This window comes from Delphinapterus leucas, chromosome 2, assembly GCF_059928025.1.
Source record: "Delphinapterus leucas isolate spDelLeu-1000000601 "Yukka" chromosome 2, BTC_Dleu_Yukka2, whole genome shotgun sequence".
NCBI lineage: Eukaryota > Metazoa > Chordata > Mammalia > Artiodactyla > Monodontidae > Delphinapterus > Delphinapterus leucas.
In genome coordinates this window covers 77,434,125-77,450,673 of record NC_143130.1, presented here as the reverse complement: position 1 = coordinate 77,450,673, position 16,549 = coordinate 77,434,125, and the positions used below count along the sequence as shown (strand labels likewise).

Sequence of the window (16,549 nt, the reverse complement as noted above, 5' to 3'; positions counted from 1 at the left end):
AGAAATGAGGGAGCTCAGAACTGCTGGTCCTAATTAAAATATTTAAAACACCATGTCTCTCTTCTTACATCTAGCCAAATACCTAAGCTTGAGCCAGCATGGTGCCAATTAACATGGAAAAAGCAAACACAAACACCCATGGTTTCTGATTAAAGAGCACATTATGGTACCATGCAATATACTGTTCAGCACATATATGTAAATGTTTAATTAACCCATGTCTGAATCTCAGCGACATTCAAAAATCGACACTTTAATCCCTAAACAAGTGGCAATCTGCGTAGAGGAGGCACTGACTTATTTATCACAGTGTTTTATTCAAACCTAATTTGAGGCCCTCATGTGCTCAACATGCTCAAGTGTTTCTTAAGGGAAAGAGCAGGGAGGAGATTCTCTGCTTGGCAGACTACTCTTCCGATGGCAGCAAGATAGTTAGTCGCCAAAGACTTGTGAAAGGAACTAGGTTAGCCTCAGGTGACAGGAAATTTTTCATTAATAATGTAGGGGGAAGTCTGGACCTAAACCCATTTGTCAGCCTGGACAGCAATGACAATAACCACACACACACACACACACACACACACACACACACACACACACACACGCCCCTCTTCTCTTTGTTAACTAAAGACCAGTCTGTCAGAACAAACTCCAGAGACATCCCTGCCATGGGAGCATGCTGGAGAGAAATGTCTGAAACTGTGAAATTCAGGATTTGAAAACCTTACCAATAGTAATTGGAACTTTATCAATATGTTAAAACCAATTATAAAAGGAAAATTAACATTTTCACAGCGGCAATGGTCTGTAAGCATTTTCACTCTAGTTATCTCCATCTTAACAGTCCCTTGAGGCTGGCTGAGATAAGGAAACCAAAGGTGAGAGCACTAAAGTGACTTGGGGAAGGTCATGTCCACACATGCTGGAGCCAGAACTTGAACCCATGTCCTTTAACTCTAAAATCACCCTACTACAGGCCACACTGATTTTACGGAGCTATTAAGTTTCTGTTTACATAAGAGATCATCTTAAGAAACCTAATTAACCACCCATTTAGCTATTAAAAATCATTTGTAGTTTGCTTTCAAGCACTTCTTCAAAGGTACTGAATGGGTGTGAGGATATATTACACAACCATTCCTCCTTCTAGGATTTCTCATTGTTTTTCCAACAACTAGAATCACAGAGTTGTAGACTAAGATCTGAGAGGTCATTCTGTCCACAGGGTTTTAAACGGTAAAGCAAGCAGAATCCTTTTTTCCAACGTAATCTTTCAGGAGACACCACTATATTGACAGAAGTAAAAGCAGAGCCCTCTAACAGAGAAGGTGAGTCTCTCCCCAAGATGGCAGCTGAGGCATCACCCCAGAACCCGCCTTCTGAAAACCACTGTGCTCCTCAAAACCCTTGTGAAGCAGCTGGAGGAACTAGGGTCCAGAGAGGTGAGGACGCAAGGTAAGTACGTATGCAACCTAACAGACCTAGAATACGCCTATAGTAACCTTGACTCCTTGCCAGTGCTCTTTTCCAGGACCACGGTCCCTAACGGAATCAACAGAGACTACAGTGCACGGAAAGTCACGAGAGACAGAAAGAGGCAAGAGGGTTCATGCAAAATTACCAACAACAATACAGGAATGTGTGCCCATGAGGCAGGTTGGCCTGGTGCAAAATGCAAGAGGTGAAATCGGAGGCAAGAGGCTTAAAAGAGAAACGTGTCTCTAACCCATGACTGCAGGCTTTTCATTTCACTTCCCTGGGCCCCGGATTCCTCATCTGTAAATGGGGTTAATGTCTCACAGCACTGTTTTAAGAACCAAACAAGAATTGATGAACATGCCATTACAAAAGTACTTCATCACACTGCATTGCAATTGCTCTCATATTTCTGCCACTAGACTGCGTTTATTCCAAGATAATGTCTGTGTTTTACTATCTCTTTATCCTCAGTGCCTATCCAGGAAAGGTGTTCAATTACCATTGATGTTGTTGAATCCTTAATGGTAGTAATCATGGCTAACATATTTAAACATTTACTATAGCTAAGCATCGACACCAAGTATCTGATGTTATTTATTTATTTATTCCACATAACAATCCCATAAGACTAATATTATTATTGTCCTCATAGCATAACTGAAATCCTGAGACACAGGCAAGTGACTTGCTTGCCCAGGGTTCCAGAACCACTAAGCTATGGAGAAAAGATGTACATTGCGACGGTCAAACCTCAGAGTCCAAACTTTTATTCGCTGTCTTCTTCAAGTGCAGCCAAAATGGGGTAAAAGAGTTATCAGCTAGAGAATAAGGCCAATGCCATAGATGGGAAAGCATGTGAAACACACCACATATCCACTGAGAAACAGGAGATGCAAACTCAAAAGGAGTTTTGTTTCCTATGCCTGTTCTAACAAGCAGAGGTTAGGGATGTTTAGAGGACATCTCTAATCTCTAAGGATGATGTTGTAGAGTCCAAGTTTCCATCAACGAACTCTCAGAAGGACCACTGATCTAACACATCGAAAAGAGAAAGACTCAAACATGCAATGGCCAAGGGAAGAGAGGAATGAGGAGTGGGGAGGAAGGAGGGAACGCAAGAGCAGGGTTCACGATGCACCAAGAAGTACCGCTGGGATCATCAGCGTCACCATCCTCATGCCTACGTACACGGAAAGCCGGGCTGAACAGTGAAGTTGATGTGTCTGGTTAGAATGCAAACTAATGACAGTCCAGAGAAACATGGCACTGACCCTCTCTCATATTGAATCACTCTTTTAAAATATAAGCAGACTCAGCAAGGCTTTACAGAAACTCTTTAGTGACGCAGCCATACTTGATCATGAAGGAAAGTTGTGCACACCTGGGTTACATCCCAGATACTTTAAGGGGCTTCTTATTGGGCAATCATGATTCATATTATGGTTAGAAACTGAATAAGGGGCTGGATGGACCACTGGTCTAACCCTATGTAATATTCTTCATTAGATTTGGTATTTAATTGGTAATTAGCAACTACACTGATGTATACAAAGTCTCTCTTTGAAGGTCAAATGGATTATATGTTCCTGGGTTCCTAATTCGCAGCTGGCATTGACTAAGCCCTGGGTGATTACACTGTTCCAATTATTAAGATGATTTCAAGGAAAGGGCTAATATCTCATCACTTTATTCCCTACAACTTAGCTACATCCCAGGAAATTTCTCAGTTACTTGGAATCTGAAGTATTTTAATTAAATGCTTTTTCTTAGTCTACCAACATGTAAGTATTTCAAACATTTGACACGTCCTCCAAAACAGCCAGTATGAGACAACTGGATTTTTTCAGAAGGTCTGTTTGTTTTGAATTTTCTCTCCATAAGCAAGTTTGGTTTTTCAAATTTTCATGTTCAAAGAAAAAAAAAAAAAAAGCAACAAAGCAGATCTCCAAGATAGAGCTTGCATTTTTATGCATCTTTAGCCAGGTAAACATTAGTCCTCCCCAGAACTGGAACAGCTATTCTGAAGAATGTAAACTTGCTGTTTTCTCAATATGCAGATAGGCTGTTGTCACAGATCCCCATAGTAATGAACAACTTCTGAATATTTAATAAGCCTGGCATTTCTGTCCCCAGGCAGAGAGCGGAGACGGTTGGTAGCCAGCTACTAACTGACCATTAAAATACAGAATCTCTCTTTAAAATGTGCTTCACAAATAGGTTCCAACACCTGCAGTGGGCAGTGAGTACCGTCCTCTGCGAGGTGGTGGCCTGTTCTCTCGCCTGAAGAACGCTGGCAAGGAGCAAGCAAAGCTAGCCTGCTTGATACTCAAACAGTGGCTACAACACAGCCCTGCTTTGCAACAGAGTTTTTAAAAGGAAGGGGAAGCCCATCAACAGCCCTTCTCTTTGCAGTGTTGTTACTACCGAGAACCGCCAAGCAAGTAGAAATTAGGATATCAGCCTTGGGGTTTATTTTAATGTAAAAAAATGAAACTGTTCTGGAACTCTGTTGTTTTCATTTTTTTCATGTTTGCTTGTCCACGGGAGTGTTTTCATGCCGTCTCTGGTGTGCTGTATGAGTATGAATGTATCGCAACAATAATGCTCACTAATTGGACAGAGGAGCCGTTCAGAACAATATTTGAGCATTTTAGCAGTGGCTTTTCCCCCCTTTAATCCAAGGAGTAAAAACTAATGGGAATATGATTATATGGAAATTCAAAAAAATCATTAATACAATTAGATCATTTTCTGAATAATGGAAAAGCTAACATAATGAGTTCTCCTTGCTCTTACTGAGCATTAGCAGAAGTTGTTGGCCTGTAACTGTAATTCCACGTAAACACAAATATTCCCGGGATCACACAAAGCACACAGAGTCTGGAAACTCTGGAGTGGCCCTACCACAAAAACTCTTGTGACCGTCACTTCGCAAGACGTGATTGTCTCTTCTTCTCTTTCATCAACAGAAGTAGGAATTATTGTGTTTTTCAGGACCACTCTTTATGAGGAAACAAGGTAATTTTTTTCTTAATCGTTTCAGGAGAATTGTTGCACATATAACGAAGAGGGGAAGTGATGAAGACGTTGATGATGGGTGGCTGACTTCCCAGCAGAGATCGGCTCTCATCACCATTCTCCAATAGTGTGAGACCCCATCTCGTGTCTCTAAAATGACAACTCTATGACCCTGTGGGCCACTTTCCAGGAGTATTAATTCTGAAACTATTTAGGGTCATGTGCTGCCAACCTGCTCTGTGTTGTGTCAGGAGACAAACCAAGGACAAGGGGGTAAAAATATAACGAAGCAGGTTCAGGGCCCTCATGAGAACTTCCAAGCAGAACTGTGCAGGCATGCAATGAATAGGGTAGCTTACAAAGTAGGGACCCTCAAAGAGAGGCTGAATGACGGTCTACCGTGGAGGCTACTAACAGTGTTTTCAGAAAAACGTTAGTGTATTTTTTTCAAAATCTCATGTGAAATCCCAAAATATAATACAAGTGAAATAGCACTGCTGTGGTTGAAGTAGACGACGTAGAACTCCATTCAGTTTTAACCCTCAAGGCTCTTCAGGCAACCCCACAGAGCTCCAAGGGTCACAGTTTAAAAACCACTGCTGTAAAAAAGAATTCCTAAATTATGTGAGAGATCATACTGAGCCAGCAATTTTCAAATGTCCTATACTGGGAAATACTGGGGAATGATAATTAACATATAAAACTTGAACTCGTGTGCATACCCAGATTCAAATATTCCCCCCATAATGTTGTTGGCAAGTAAAGCACCACAAAATTCCCAGGCAAGTGTTGAAGTGTTTAAGCAGGTCTCAGGGAGCTAATGTTAACTTGGCCCACCTCACCCATTCAAGAAACCGCACAGAAGAGTGTTAGAAATATTACTGAATCTACTCTAATTTGTCGAAATAATACATTTAAAAAATATTCACACCTTTGAGTACCTTATCAATAATGATCAATTCTTTGGGTCACACCTCACCAATGACCACAACACATCCAGGTGTGGTGACCCTGGGCTGAAGAGACACCCACAGCCAGACCAAAGACCCAGAGCTGATTCTACATGCTGGCTAACACTGAAAAAAGGTGAACATTTTTATGAAATGATGCGACCATTTTGAAGTCTCCAAATGCTCAGGATTATACGTATAAAAGCAAACAGTGCTCAATTTCTCTATTCAGCCAGAGGTTTGGGCATCATATAAAAATCAGCCTGATGAAATTTTACTGCTCTTTCAAAATTTTTGCAAAGTACTCAAAGCTTAGATCTATCTATGCGGTATAATTTAAAACAATGGTGTATCTTTTAAATAAAGAACTTTTTGAGTATGCATGAGGTACCAGGCACAGTTCTGAGTTTTCCACATGCATTAATTCATGTAGGTTTCACAAGAACCCCACGAGATAACTAGTGTTATTACCCCCCCCTTTTTTTTTTTTGCGGTACGCGGGCCTCTCACTGTTGTGGCCTCTCCCGTTGCGGAGCACAGGCTCCGGACGCGCAGGCTCAGCAGCCATGGCTCACGGGCCCAGCCGCTCCGCGGCATGTGGGATCTTCCCGGACCGGGGCACAAACCCGTGTCCCCTGCATCAGCAGGCGGACTCTCAACCACTGTGCCACCAGAGAAGCCCTATTACCCCCTTTTTATAGATGGGGAAACTGAGGCTCAGAGGAAGGAGCTAAAGTAGCTTAGCGAGCCCTACACAATAGTTAAGTTGCTGAGCTGGGATTTGAACCCAAGCAAATCTGACCCCAGAGCTCACAAGCTTAACTTTCACACTGTACTGTACAAGAAGCCTGAAAAATCCTTCTGTCCACAAGGAGACTGAAGCAGTAGTGCATGCACCAAAGAGGTAGTTCTCAAATTGTTACATGAGCTTCTCATCTCTGTCCGTGAGCAGCAAAAAAGAAGAAGAAATAAAGAATGGAGGTGAGGAACTGGAGAAGGGTGTGACTAAGCTACTTTTCCTGGAAAAGGCAAAAAATGCCAAGAATTCAGACTAATTCACCCAAAGTTCAACAGAGGGTTTGTTTTTTTTTTCTTGTGAAATGATAAAGATGAAATGTGCTGACTCTCCCGGAGGCTAAAGGACAATTAGAAACAGCCCTTGGCAGCTACCTGAGGAACCCGGGGGCATTGGCTCCCTGCTGGACTCAGTCCAGGCCTGGGGAGTCTCTTGGAGGACCAACCCTGAGCAGGACACAGGAGACCTGTGGCTCACCGCAGGGGCTGCTGTCAGCCTTGTGACAACCACAGCAGTAACACAGCTGACAAATATCTAGAGAATTCACTAGAATTACAAAGCCTCCTAGCCATCACAGAGCTGGAGCCTCACAACCAACCTGTGAATACAGATTATCACCTGGTTTACAGATGAAGAAATTGAGAAGCTAAGTGCTGTACTCGAGCCTTGCAGAGGTGAGACTCACATCTTCTGATGCCTCCCTCTTATCACATCCCTTGGTGCAGGCGTTACTCATTCACTAGACGGGCAGCAGAATCTCGGTGTAGGTGGGCAGCCTCTGACCTGGCCTCACACCCTAGCTCCACCATTTCCTGGTTGCTACATAACCCTTGGCAAGTTACTCAACCTCTCCAAGCCTGTTTTCTAAACTGTAAAATGGGAATCATAAGAGTGCAAGCCTCATAGGGTTTTTGTGGTAATTAACCGAAATGAATGAGGAACTGTATATCAAGAGTCAAGCAAAATGGCTAGTAAAAGTAAGCATTCATCAAATGTTAGTTTTCATTATTAATTATTCACTCATTTAACAAACTTTGATCAGACAGTTATTCTGCTCCAGGCCTGTGTGCTTGGGCCTGATGATACGTAATAAACCAGGCGTGATGTGTGATAAACTCTGCCCGAAGGTTACTCACAGGCCTTGGGAGACCAACACAAGGAGAGGATTATAAAGCAAGGGGGGAGTAAAATGATACCAGCAAGTTATGATATCATATAGGCATATGACATGGGATTTTGTCAACAGCAGCCAACCAAGATGCTCTAAGAGAGCTTGTGAAGCAAAATCTTTAACTTCCCAGAACGATGCTACAAACTGAAACATAGCTTCAAGTTAAATACTGACATCACAATATTTTATAAAAACAAACAATAAGGTCCTAGGATTTAGAGGTGAAGACCCTTAGTTCAAATCCCAACTCCATAGCCTACCAACCTTGTGATTGGAAACAAATAACTTAACTTCTCTGGACCACAATTTACTCACCTCTAAAACTGAGATAAAATGCTGATACACCTCACATGCTTGTTAGGCAGATGGAACGATGTACGTGAAAGTGCTCTGTAAATTTTCAAATGTCATTATAATTATTACTAATTACAGGGGAAATGGGAGGATAAAGAAGTAGGGGAAAAGGAGGAGAGAAGGAGAGGGAGAAACACTCGAGCGTTTGCTGAGGTACCTGGGCAGCCACAACGAGCAGGATCCTGTGCATGTGTCAGGCGTGCACAAGGATGATGCTTCTCATTGAAAAGGCCAGACAGGGATTTACCCAAAATTTTAAGTATACACAACTAGCTCCCTCCCATGGAGTCAGCTTTCTTCTTATCCTCAGGCCCTATGGACTCTTCTGAGATTCGGGCATCTTTACTTGGGGAAATCACACTGCCCGCCTGTGAGTGTCTGCGACTGAAGGCCACCACCTGCCTCCACTCTGGAGGCTTTTTGTCCCCTGAAGCTCGCTCCCTAGTGGCAGAGAATACCACTACCAGACACAGGGACATGGGTGGGCAGCCCATCCCAAGCCATCTGCAGAAATGTTTCTGTTCACCACACCCTTCTGGAGGCCCCACCAAGCAAGACTGATTTGGGTCCCAAGAGGGGGACTCTGAGGTTGCTAAGTGGATAAAGCCTGGGGAAAGACTCAGTATCACAAAAGAGCCTGGGGACTGAGAGAGTGGTGGGCAGAGCAAGGGAGTACAGAGCAGATGGAGGGGTGGAGAGTGAAAGCCACACGTGCCAGGCTAGGGAGTTTAGACTTCATCATGCAGAGGGTATAAAGGTATTTCCATCAACTCAGCAAAAATCAGTGGTAAAAGTTGTTCCGAAAATTTTGAGGCTATGAGTTGACAATTTTTTTTGCTCAAAGAAGCAAAACATTCTCTTAAGCAATATACAGAAGTAGGAAACTGAGGCTAACAGCGGTAAAGAGTGCAGGCTTTATAATCGAACAAAATTCCAGCTCTTTCATTTACACACCATGTGGACTTGGGAAAGTTTTTCACTGCTCACAGCCTCAGTGTGCTCACCTGCAAAATGGCTACTATTTACTCCAGAGGGTTTGATCAATCTAAAATGAACGTATGTACGTAAAGCACTTAGCAAAGTTCCTGGCACATAGTGAGTGCTATGAGTTGGAGTTACTATGTGGACGATTTAAAGCAACATGAAAACATGATGAAGTTTACCAACACATTGACTAGCATCAACTGACATGAACTTGCCTCCCCAATGCAGCTTCCTGATTATGATATTTTCTGTCTTCCCAGAATAGAATAAACTAAAGACTTCTAGAATTAAATTCCATCTGGTCTATCCATATATTTGATAATATATATAATAAACATCCAAGTGAGGAGCAGAAATTCAGACCGAGTTGGTTCAAACATCTTGGTGTTGTGTAAACACCACTAAATATTTTTAAATCATTTTATGCGGGACTCATCATTTTCTGTATAACACAGCAAATTAAAGTTCTCATTTCACACTGGAAAATGCACTCAGTCACAGGAGTTAAGACACTAATGAAATCATTATCTTTCAAGCCCGTAATACATACTTAGCCTGGTTCTAGACATAACATGGATAGACAAAAAGTATAAAATAGGGCTCCAATGTATAATTTATGATCTCACATTGGAGATGTGACTAGGCAAAGGGATTCCACTCGAGAGCCATAATCAACAGAGTATAATCAAGGGCCAGTAGCGAGGGTTCACCCCACAACCAGAGTGGTGAGTCGGCGTGGAGCTAATATTTGGAAAGAACTGGATTTGCCAGTCATTATCAGAAATACCCACTTAGGGAGGGAATCCTTCTGAGAAGAGAAGAATCCATTTTCTGACACCCTCGGGCAGGGGGCCATGGCTGAAGAGAACGTTACCCACGTCCTCCGGGCTATTTATCTTTATTGGCACCATTTTGACAGGCAAATGAAAGGAAATATTTGTTCCCATATAGAATCCCACTACTAAAACTTTCAGAAATCCCCTCCCTGCCACTATCACAATCACTAGACACACGCACACACGCAGCTGCGGGATTCTCCTACATTAATGGGACCCTTTACTGCTCTCCTGCACACTATGTGAAGCTCTTGGTACAACTTGGACCAACTTCTGGAGAACCTACTCCTACACGCCTAAGCTGGAAGCATTTCCCCCTACCCCCTCCATTCAGCTATCGGAAAATCCATGAGATAACCTTCTCCCTCAGAACAAAAGGGCTTCCAGGATGTTTCACGGACTCTTCTCTGTGGGTTTGAAATTATACACAGCAGTGCCAAAGGTAAGGCATTTCTAGAGGTTTTTTTCCTTTTCTTTTTCTATTACCGTTCTGGCTGTTATTATTATTATTATTATTTTTTTGTTCCCATTCCCTCTCCCTCTGTGGTATCTATTTGTGGCCTACAGCAATCACTTTAGACTTTTTAGACACGTCCGGATAGAGATAGATGACACGAGTGATCTACTTATCTTCCTTTCCCATCACCAATAAAAGTGACAGCCCACCTAATTAGGCCTAATAAAGCAGCCGCAGAAAGAGTGGCGCCATTGCGATCTGAAGAGATATGGCACTGACCCGGAGATACAGGTGCTGCCTTAAGGCACTGCCGCTATTACTTTATCTCCAGTACATTACAGCTCGGCTCATGCCATATTCAAATGCAAGTAGCATGTTTTTCTCCTCGATTCTTAGATCAAGAACAAAAAAAAAAAGAACCCCATCTAATCAAAAAAGGCGCTGACAATTTTTCAGCCCCACATTAAAAGCAAAGAGTCATTCAGAACAGTGCACTCCATATTCTATTTTATAATATCACTTTAAGCTATTGCTTTGAATCTCAGACATTTCTTTGTTAAGAAGGAAAATCAAAAATTCATCAGAAGAAGTTCTTTCTTCCCCCTTCTCTCTTTTTTTTTTTCTTCTAGGGCTAGCATGGGGGTTTGGAGCTGCAACCAACATTTGTAGAAGTTAGGAGTCCTTAAGCAATTATTGGCGGTGAGAGTCTGACACACGGGAGAGCTGTCAACAACTGACTTTAAACAAAGTGGAAGGAAGGAGAAATAAACGGTGCTCTCAGCAAAATTAATATACAGGCCTGCAAATTAATGATGTCGTGTATTTTTTTAAACAAGGGGAAAAAATCTGAACTTTGCATGAAACAGCATTTTAAGTACATCTTTGCAAAAATTATCAGATCGTCAAAGGGCATCAAAGCGAAGTGAGTCTGCAACTATTCATAATATTTCCACATATGCTAAATGCAAAATTTATCTTACTTTATTCGCCTGTTCTGTAGCAATTATTTAGAGCTATTAGAAAGAGGAAAATGTCCTTGATCTGAAGTGCCAGTGCTTGTTCTACAGCGTTTATTATAAGAAACATAACCCCCTCTTACCCACATAAGCAAGCAGGCACGTGTGTGCATATGCACACGCATGCCCACACACCCACACACAAATACACATTCTCCACTACTTACTACTGGCCAGATGCTGCTTGCCCTGAGCATCCTATCTTACTTTAACTTATTCCTGCAAATAACCCATCCATGGTTTTGATTGCTACACGTATGCAAATAAATTCCCCCAATCTCTACTGCCAACTGTTAGTTCTAACCTTCTTCTTCTGTATCCAGAATGACACCCATGATCTTCCCATCCCTGCCCAATGTGAACCCTCTTCAAACATTCCTCCTCTCCAACGCTCCTCCGACACCAGTGGTGGTTACAGCTCCCCTGCTGATAAGCTGTGATCCATCTCAACTCTTTTCTCTCTGCTGTGCTCGTGAAGTGAGGGTGCTGTGTGCGATAGTCACGGCCATCATCTATGGAGGGTCTGTCAGGTGTTATGCATGATGACGTATGTTACATGCGGTAATTAATTTCCCTGACAATTCTGTGGGACAGGCATATTTTGTCCACATGTCCTAACCAGTGAGAGAACTCTCAGAAGTAATGTAATTTGTGCAAGGCTGCGCAGCCAATACGTTTCAGAAGTGGAATTGGTGCCTGCTGACTATTATGACAGATCAGTTAAAATGGGAGGAAGCAGAGCGGCTTTGGAATTAGTGGCCAAGTTGTCTCATTTCATCGTGTGCATCCTCACAATTATGCACCCCAATCACATCTCCTGAACCGTGGGATGGGTCTTTAGCTGAGTTTCTTACGTCCATCCAAATATGTCCTAAGAGAAATCCCCATTTCTTCACACACAAAATTCCTGGCTCTGCCCCCTATCAGCTGGGTAATGCTAGGAGACTTACTCACCTTCCCTGAGTCCGTTTCCTGTTCTGCAAAAAGGGGATGTATGACGTCCGCCTTGTAGGATCAGAGAGGCTGCGTGGGAAGGGCCTGGCACAACTGCCATCATCCAGCAAGCTCAATTGAGAGCAATTGCTATTGTTACTGTCATTCCTTTCTGTCATTCATGCCTCACAACTCCTTACAAGATGTGTAAGCCAGCTTACGAGGCTTTCTAGGACATAAAGGAGGATAAGATTGCGCTTAGAATTTCACAGACCTAACTGGATTGCTGAGTATGCCATTTATTACCTTCTGATGTTAGACAAATCACTTACCTCTCTAACCCTCAGCTTTAACAACAGTGAAAAATGGGGGGACTTCCCTGGTGGCACAGTGGTTAAGAATCCGCCTGCCAGTGCAGGGGACACAGGTTCGATCCCTGGTCCGGGAAGATCCCACATGCCGCGGAGCAACTAAGCCTGTGAGCCACAACTACTGAGCCCGTGAGCCACAACTACTGAAGCCCGCATGCCTAGAGCCCATGCTCCACAACAAGAGAAGTCACTGCAATGAGAAGCCCACACACCACAACAAAGAGTAGCCCGTGCTCACCGCAACTAGAGAAAGCCCGCGCACAGCAACGAAGACCTAACGCAGCCAAATATAAATTTTAAAAAAAAACAGTGAAAAATGGGTATGATAACAGTGATTGAGCATGCAAGAGTTGGCGAAAGTTCTAAATGTGATAACAAAGAGTTCCTAGTGCTATGAGGTCACTCCCAGAATCTCTGTTTTTTTAGATGAGAAAATTGAGGCTTAGGGAGATCCTGTAACTTCCCCAAATTACAGAGCCAGATAGTAGCCAGGCTGGGATTTTAACCTAAGCAGCCTCCCTGTGGAAACAGCACTCCAAGTGGTCTTGAATGATTATAGATCCCTTTCCCTCCCTCTATGAAAATGTCATTGACTAGCAGCCTCACTCCCACTCCGCTCCCCTGCCCCACAGACTCAGGACACACACACACACACACACACACACACACACACACACACACACACACACACACACATTGCTCAACTCAGTCACATCAGGAATCCCTTCAAGTACATACCTACTATTGGCATTATACACGTGCCCATGTTTCTGTTACCTGCATTTCTGTGCATCCCTCTCTTTTGTCATCCACCCTCCCCATATTTCCTCAAGGGCCATGATCGTGTCTTTTATTTCCCTTCCCTCTCTCTGGAGCTCAAATCCAATCAGAAAGCATTTAGTAAAGGCTGTCAATGGAGCAAATGCGGGCACAGGATTAGTGCCAAGAGGGACGATTTCTGTATGCCAAGGGCTCTTCCTCATTTTAAAGACAGAACAGCCGGCTGCTACGTCCCATCATTTCCACATGAACTCCAGATCACCTTCGTGGGGCTGACAACGGCCCTTACTGGGGGTACAACCTTACAGGAAAAACAACCATCAGGAAAACTCTGTTGGTTTTGGCATGCTTGCGTAAAAAGGGAGAAAAAAGCTTTCAGATCCTTTTTAACATGCGATTTTGGTTGTATGCTGAATCTGGGGCCTATGCAAGGGCTTCCTCAGAACTGTGTGCAGTTGTGCTCTCTATGTTTCAAGTGGCAGCGCCTCAGCTTTGGAGTCAGAGACAGATGGATTCAGATCTTGGTTGGGGTACCTACTGGTTGCAGCCTTGGGCAAGTTCCTCAATATCCTGAGACAGTTTCCCATCCGTAAAATGGGCACTACAATACATACCTCACAAAGACTGTTTTAAGAATGGACGTTAAAGGGAAGATTTTTAAAACATCTTGTTTAATGAAAGAAGCCGGCCACAAAAGAGAGTATTCTCTAAAGAGAGTATTCTCTCTGGTTCCACCACACGTAGTTCAGTAATAGGCAAAACCAGACCATACCTCAAGGAATCAGAACTGTGGCTGCTTCTGGGCTGAATTCAGGCATTAACTGGGAAGTACATAAGAGAACTTTTGGGGGGTGATAGAAGTTTTTCTATATCTTAATTAGAGTATTGGTTACACAGGTGTCAAAATTCATCCATTTGTGCACTTAAGATGTGTGCATTTTAATGTACATAAATGACACTTCAACTAAGAAAGAGATAAAATGAGACACACACATATATATATAAAACTAGCAAGTGCCAAGCAAACAATGGATGCTGTGTCTTAGATCAGTAACTATTTAATAAGCGCCTACTAAATGCCGGACGCTGTGCTTGGTGATGGAAATAACATGGTGGTAAATCTTTATTATCATTTACGTGGTACCCGTACCTCTTCTTGTGTAACAGCATGGCTGGGTACAGAGGGTACACTACAGAAAGTGGACATTCAAAGAGCTGAGGCCAGAAGCTGGCTATGCCCAAGCTAGGCAGGTACTAGGGAGTACAAAACATGCCATGGGAATGGGTGCCATCAAAAAGGCAGAAACTAGAAGGGAAGGATAGTCATAGGAAATGGAGGGGAGTCCAGGTAAGCATTAGCAACAGAAAGGAGAAAAAGAGGGTGCCCAGACGGGCAGGCAGAGCACAACCATGTGTGCCAGTGACGCTTACGAAAAGTCCCTGAGCAGGTACCAGGGCCCCATCATAGAGCAGGTACCCATTTACCAAACCATTGGACAAGGTGAGGTCTGACAGTGAGATTGGTCCAGGCACCAGGTCGGGACAGACTAACCCAGTGCCAGCTGATGCAAGTCCACGCTCACCTCCTCTCTGAGGCTGGACCCGGAGAAGACAAAGGACTCCACCCACATACGGGGTGAGAAAAGATATGGCGTCAGGGCACCAAGCAGATCCTGACTCTTCCCAGGCTTTGAGGGTAAATATCTAATCTGAGAGAAGAGCCATTGGTCCATAATGTGTATACTCAGACTGACCATGAAATTCCGTGGGACTATCAGTACATCTAGGGATTTGCATTAGGGCTCCTGGCATATGTGTGCTGTGTTCAAACCAAAAACGGTCACTTTGGACTCAGATGGACCTGGGTTTAAAATCAGCTGTCTGACTTGACCTTGTGTCAAGGTTCTCCTCAGTAACATGGAGATGATAATGGTATCTGCCTCTTAAGGCTATTAAGAAGATTCAGTGAGATAATGTATGTAAAATTCCTAATATAGTGCCTGACACACAGGAAGTGTCCAACCATGTAAAGCACTGTTATTAAAAGCCTGAGTGATAATTCAAGGCAGAGGGGCCAGCACACAATGACGTGTGCTTTGGCTTCATGTAAAACACAAATGGCAACAATGTTGCGGGTGTCTTATTTATTTATTTATTTATTTTGCTGCGCTGCACGGCTTGTGGGATCTTACTTCCCCAACCAGGGATCGAAGCCGGGCCCTCGGCAGTGAAAGCGCAGAGTCCAAACAACTGGACCGCCAGAAAATTCCTGGGGTTGTCCCTCTCAGTGTTTTTTTCATGCCATCTATGCACATGGCCAATAGGAGAATTTTCATTCATAACAGTAAAAGCTAGTTTATCTCACATTCTAACAGTAGGAATCTCTAGCCGACACCATTTCCAGATTTACTAGAATCAAAGTCAACAATGATAGCCTTATGACCTAGAAAATTCGAATGTACCTGATCATGAACAGAATTTGCTAGTGTCTCTTGTTGCAATCTCATTGTTTGCTAGTTGGCAACACATTTTGGTGTCAAAATAAGAAGAACCTCATTCCCTGATCATTCGATATAACTGAGTTCACCATCATCTGAGAAGACACGATCACAGTTCAGATTTTCAGCGTCAGTTGACGACTCTTTTAACATGACTCACTTGTTCATCAGCTCTGATTCTGGTCAGCTAGAAACCTTTGAGGAAGGTGGGAAACCAAACTCAGACACACAGAATATATTAGTTTTGTTTAGTTTGAGGTGAGGATGCTATTTTGGGTGGTCCATTCCCAAAATACATCCCCGAGCCTCAGATTCGAAGTTGTCAGCCTATCCACTCCATCTTAAGAGCAGTCCACAGAAGTGGGTTTTACCGAAAGATTTCACAGGTTTCATGCTTCCACGTAAACCTTTTGATGTATTTTTCTAACATTGCACAACTGGATTAAAATGTAACAAGGGTTCTATTGCCCCTCCCAAGTCTGCCCCAATTATGAAACAATATGAAAAAAAGAGAAACATTGGGCCAGACGATAAAGGGGTCACATTACACGCTGCACACATGCCGTGCACACACTCTTCTCTCACATTCACAGTAGCTAGTGTTCTGCACACAAGAAGCTCTCCAGAGAAGCAGTCAAATGATGAAACTTGTGGACTGTATAGCAAAAGCAGCCAACGAAAATTATAATTCCATATTGAGTAAAACAGAGGCTGAGCTTCCTTTGTGGCTGCTGGAAGTCCTGTATGGATGAACGCCAGGTCAGAATATTACCATGAAATGTTTCTTACCATCTTTTTTTTGAACTCCCTGCTGTTCGTTCAGCATCTTTTCAATACCTCAGGGACTCAAAGGTCAAATGATTCCTTCCTGGATATATTTCCAGCCTCCACCCTCAAGTTTTTTGT

The 16,549-nt window shown here is 43.1% G+C and overlaps 1 pseudogene; it reads left to right on the top strand.

Moving 5' to 3' along the window:
- The first annotated feature begins 1,345 nt into the window (after nucleotides 1–1,345).
- Nucleotides 1,346–16,549, top strand: part of LOC111177897 (uncharacterized) — a 123,660-nt pseudogene continuing 108,456 nt past the window's right edge.